Below are 6,376 nucleotides of genomic sequence, written 5' to 3'. Positions count from 1 at the left end.
TGTAATGTGAATATGTCTCCAGTTCTTCTAGCAAATCCATATCATGACCTTTATGTAATTGGTGGAGTACTTGCAACACACATAACAAAAGCTACAGACCATGAAATTTAAACAAGATAAGAGATCCAACCTGAAGTTAACTGACAAAGGCACACACTCATTTTAAAGTATAGTGGTGAATAACACAGACAGAAAATTCAACCAAAGGAAAACGATTTACTCCAAGAAGGAGTTAAATAACATGTAAAACCTAACCTCAACAACTACACACTGAAACAAGTTGTAGGTGCACCTACGAGGGCAGTTCAATAAGTAATGCAACACATTTTTTTTCTCGGCCAATTTTGGTTGAAAAAACCGGAAATTTCTTGTGGAATATTTTCAAACATTCCCGCTTCGTCTCGTATAGTTTCATTGACTTCCGACAGGTGGCAGCGCTGTACGGAGCTGTTAAAATGGCGTCTGTAACGGATGTGCATTGCAAACAACGGGCAGTGATCGAGTTTCTTTTGGCGGAAAACCAGGGCATCTCAGATATTCATAGGCGCTTGCAGAATGTCTACGGTGATCTGGCAGTGGACAAAAGCACGGTGAGTCGTTGGGCAAAGCGTGTGTCATCATCGCCGCAAGGTCAAGCAAGACTGTCTGATCTCCCGCGTGCGGGCCGGCCTTGCACAGCTGTGACTCCTGCAATGGCGGAGCGTGCGAACACACTCGTTCAAGATGATCGACGGATCACCATCAAACAACTCAGTGCTCAACTTGACATCTCTGTTCGTAGTGCTGTCACAATTGTTCACCAGTTGGGATATTCAAAGGTTTGTTCCCGCTGGGTCCCTCGTTGTCTAACCGAACACCATAAAGAGCAAAGGAGAACCATCTGTGCGGAATTCCTTGCTCGTCATGTGGCTGAGGGTGACAATTTCTTGTCAAAGATTGTTACACGCGATGAAACATGGGTTCATCACTTCGAACCTGAAACAAAACGGCAATCAATGGAGTGGCGCCACACCCACTCCCCTACCAAGAAAAAGTTTAAAGCCATACCCTCAGCTGGTAAAGTCTTGGTTGCAGTCTTCTGAGACGCTGAAGGGGTTATTCTGTTCGATATCCTTCCCCATGGTCAAACGATCAACTCTGAAGTGTATTGTGCTACTCATCAGAAATTGAAGAAACGACTTCAGCGTGTTCGTAGGCACAAAAATCAGAACGAACTTCTCCTTCTTCATGACAACGCAAGACCTCACACAAGTCGTCGCACCCGAGAGGAGCTCACAAAACTTCAGTGGACTGTTCTTCCTCATGCACCCTACAGCCCCGATCTCGCACCGTCGGATTTCCATACGTTTGGTCCAATGAAGGACGCAATCCGTGGGACGCACTACGCGGATGATGAAGAAGTTATTGATGCAGTACGACGTTGGCTCCGACATCGACCAGTGGAATGGTACCGTGAAGGCATACAGGCCATCATTTCAAGGTGGCGTAAGGCCGTAGCATTGAATGGAGATTACGTTGAAAAATAGTGTTGTGTAGCTAAAAGATTGGGGAATGACCTGGTGTATTTCAATGCTGAATAAAACAACCCCTGTTTCAGAAAAAAAATGTGTTGCATTACTTATTGAACTGCCCTCGTAGAAATGCAACAGACACTGCAAAGTTAAATTCAAATACAAAAGCGGCAACAGGTCACAAAGTAAGCAAGCTTCTTGAGAAACAAATGAAGAAAGTTAAGTATAGCTCCAATATACAATAAACTATGAAAAATATGTAAAATCTATAAATAATAAATTGAAAAATAACCAGTCCATATTTGTAAAGTCAGAGAAAAGCAATACATAAGTTGTGGTTAGAGAAAAAGAATACATTGTCAAAACAAATTAATTTTTTGCTGCTGATAGTATTCAGCACATTGGAAAAGACTCTCCAAACAAATTAAGGAACAATTAGAGAACACACATTCCCTATCCCCCCCCCCATGAACCATGGACTTTGCCGTTGGTGGGGAGGCTTGCGTGCCTCAGTGATACAGATAGCCGTACCCTAGGGGCAACCACAATGGAGGGGTATCTGTTGAGAGGCCAGACAAACGTGTGGTTCCTGAAGAGGGGCAGCAGCCTTTTCAGTATTTGCAAGGGTAACAGTCTGGATGATTGACTGATCTGGCCTTGTAACAATAACCATAACGGCCTTGCTGAGCTGGTACTGCGAACGGCTAAAAGCAAGGGGAAACTACAGCCATAATTTTTCCCGTGGGCATGCAGCTTTACTGTATGATTACATGATGATGGCATGCTCTTGGGTAAAATATTTCGGAGGTAAAATAGTCCCCCATTCGGATCTCCGGGCAGGGACTACTCAAGAGGATGTCATTATCAGGAGAAAGAAAACTGGCGTTCTACGGATCGGAGCATGGTATGTCAGATCCCTTAATCGGGCAGGTAGGTTAGAAAATTTAAAAAGGGAAATGGATAGGTTGAAGTTAGATATAGTGGGAATTAGTGAAGTTCGGTGGCAGGAGGAACAAGACTTCTGGTCAGGTGACTACAGGGTTATAAACACAAAATCAAAGAGGGGTAATGCAGGAGTAGGTTTATTAATGAATAGGAAAATAGGAATGCGGGTAAGCTACTACAAACAGCATAGTGAACGCATTATTGTTGCCAAGATAGATACGAAGCCCACACCTACTACAGTAGTACAAGTTTATATGCCAACTAGCTCTGGAGATGACGAAGAAATTGAAGATATGTATGATGAAATAAAAGAAATTATTCAGATTGTGAAAGGAGACGAATATTTTATTGTCATGGGTGACTGGAATTCGAGTGTAGGAAAAGGGAGAGAAGGAAACATAGTAGGTGAATATGGATTGGGGCTAAGAAATGAAAGAGGAAGCCACCTGGTAGAATTTTGCACGGAGCACAACATAATCATAACTAACACATGGTTTAAGAATCATGAAAGAAGGTTGTATACATGGAAGAACCGTGGAGATACTAAAAGGTATCAGATAGATTATATAATGGTAAGACAGAGATTTAGGAACCAGGTTTTAAATTGTAAGACATTTTCATGGGCAGATGTGGACTCTGACCACAACCTATTGGTTATGACCTGTAGATTAAAACTGAAGAAACTGCAAAAAGGTTGGAATTTAAGGAGATGGGACCTGGATAAACTAAAAGAACCAGACGTTGTACAGAGATTCAGGGAGAGCATAAGGGAGCAATTGACAGGAATGGGTGAAATAAATACAGTAGAAGCAGAATGGGTAGCTTTGAGGGATGAAGTAGTGAATGCAGCAGAGGATCAAGTAGGTAAAAAGACGAGGGCTAGTAGAAATCCCTGGGTAACAGAAGAACTATTGAATTTAATTGACGAAAGGAGAAAATAGAAAAATGCAGTAAGTGAAGCAGGCTAAAAGGAATACAAATGTCTCAAAAAAGAGATCGACAGGAAGTGCAAAATGGCTAAGCAGAGATGGCTAGAGGACAAATGTAAGGATGTAGAGGCCTATCTCACTAGGGGTAACATAGATACCGCCTACCGGAAAATTAAAGAGACCTTTGGAGATAAGAGAACGACTTGTATGAATATTAAGAGCTCAGATGGAAACCCAGTTCTAAGCAAAGAAGGGAAAGCACAAAGGTGGAAGGAGTATATAGAGGGTCTATACAAGGGCGATGTACTTCAGGACGATATTATGGAAATGGAAGAGGATGTAGATGAAGATGAAATGGGAGATATGATACTGTGTGAAGAGTTTGACAGAGCACTGAAAGACCTGAGTCGAAACAAGGCCCCCGGGGTAGAGAATATTCCATTGGAACTACTGACGGCCGTGGGAGAGCCTGTCCTGACAAAACTCTACCATCTGGTGAGCAAAATGTATGGGACAGGCGAAATACCCTCAGACTTCAAGAAGAATATAACAATTCCAATCCCAATGAATGCAGGTGTTGACAGATGTGAAATTTACTGAACTATCAGTTTAATAAGTCACAGCAGCAAAATACTAACACGAATTCTTTACAGACGAATGGAAAAACTAGTAGAAGGCGACCTCGGGGAAGATCAGTTTGGATTCCGTAGACACACTGGAACACGTGAGGCAATACTGACTTTAGGACATGTCTTAGAAGAAAGATTAAGGAAAGGCAAACCTACGTTTCTAGCATTTGTAGACTTAGAGAAAGCTTTTGACAATGTTGACTGGAATACTCTCTTTCTAATAACTTCCGGGAATTCAGCCAGGTAACACTTTCAGCGACCGCCGATATTTCGGCGGGAGAACACCCCGCCATTTTCAAGGCAAACTGCAACGGACAGGCGGCGTACATGCAAATTTAATACCTCGGTCCTCGGACCCAAGCAGGAAAGATAACACACACACACTGAACACTAGTGCCACCAAAGATGGCCAAAGTCAGAGCTATCGATAGTGAGACTATGAATTCGCCGGTGAGGTAGCATTGAGTCTGTCCCTCTGTTTCTTGACAAGGGAGAGAGCCGGATTCCAAACAGAGTTTAAACAGAAACCTCCATCCCTGTTAACAAGGTTGCTCGCTAATTTAATCTCAACTGCCTCCCGAATCACACTGTCCCAATAGCTGGACGTGCATGCCAATATCTCGGTCTTATTATATAACATGGGGTGACCAGTATCCAAGCAATGTTCGGCAATAGCAGATCTATTAGGCTGCTGCAATCGTGTGTGCCGTTTATGCTCAGTACATCTGTCCTCCACGGTCCTGATAGTTTGACCAATATATGCCATGCCGCAGCTACAAGGGACACGATATACACCCGCCTTACGCAGTCCAAGATCATCCTTAACGGAACCCAAAAGTGCTCTAATTTTAGATGGAGGTCGGAAAACGCATTTCACATCGTATTTCCGTAAAATACGACCGATCTTATTGGACGTGTTTCCTACGTAAGGCAAGAAGGCAGTAGACTTAGGTGTTGACTCAGAATTATCATCAATCACCTGATGTACAGTTGGTCGATAGCGCAACGCACGTTCAATCTGTCTACCACTGTAACCATTTTGACGAAATGTAACTTCAAGATGGGACAGCTCAGCTGGCAAAGTCTCAGCGTCAGAAACGATATGTGCCCTGTGTACCAAGGTTCGAAGTACCCCTTCACGCTGAGCCGAATGGTGACAACTATTAGCTTGTAAGTACAAGTCGGTGTGAGTACGTTTCCTGTAGACTGCATGTCCCAATGATCCATCATCCTTCCTCCTAACCAACACGTCGAGAAAGGGAAGGCAACCATCCTTTTCCACCTCCATCGTGAAACGAATGTTCTGGTGGATCGAGTTCAGATGTTCTAGAAAGACATTCAAATTCTCCCTACCGTGAGGCCAAACAACGAAGGTATCGTCAACGTATCTATAGAAACAGGCGGGTTTTAAAGGCGCCGACTCCAATGCACGTTCCTCGAAGTCTTCCATAAACAAATTTGCGATCACCGGAGACAACGGACTACCCATCGCAACTCCATCTGTCTGCTCGTAATACTGGTCATTAAATAAGAAATAAGTGGATGTCAACACATGCCTAAAGAGATTAGTTAAATCAGCACCAAACCTGGCATCAATTAACCGCAACGAATCAGACAGAGGAACACGAGTGAAGAGAGAGACCACATCGAAACTCACTAAAATATCAGAGTCATTCAGCCTCAGTCCCTCCAAACGACGTAAAAAATCAGCTGAGTTCCTGATATGATGTTCACACCGTCCTACTTGTGGACTCAACAGAGAAGCAAGATGCTTGGATACACAATATGTCGGGGCGCCGATGTTACTCACTATAGGACGGAAAGGAACCCCTTCCTTATGAACCTTTGGAAGGCCATATAACCTAGGGGGAACCGCACTATAGGTGTTAAGCCTCTTGATTGTGTCCTGCGACAAACCACTTTTCTTCAGGAGGCTGTTGGTCTTTCTCTCAACACTTTTCGTGGGGTCAGCATCGATTCTGCGATACGTTGAATCAGATAGTAAACGTTGCATCTTTTGTACATAATCATGTTTATTTAAAACAACGGTGGCATTGCCCTTGTCAGCAGGTAAAATAACAATACTAGGATCAACTTTGAGAGAGCGTAAAGCAGCCCTCTCTGCTGCTGTTACATTACTCTTGGGTGGACGAGCCCTAGTCAAAACACGGCATGCCTCCCTCCTAACTTCCTCTGCAGCGTCAGGAGGTAGTTTGCAAACTGCCTGTTCAATTGAACTAATAAAATCAACTACCGGCAAATTCTTCGGAGTGGGTGCAAAATTTAATCCCTTCCCTAGCACGGATAAGGTTGCGTCGTCAAAAGATTTCTCTGTGAGATTTATCACAGAACGTCGAGATAT

Source organism: Schistocerca piceifrons, unplaced genomic scaffold (assembly GCF_021461385.2).
Source record: "Schistocerca piceifrons isolate TAMUIC-IGC-003096 unplaced genomic scaffold, iqSchPice1.1 HiC_scaffold_2356, whole genome shotgun sequence".
In the NCBI taxonomy this organism is placed as follows: domain Eukaryota; kingdom Metazoa; phylum Arthropoda; class Insecta; order Orthoptera; family Acrididae; genus Schistocerca; species Schistocerca piceifrons.
This window is presented reverse-complemented; position numbering follows the sequence as displayed.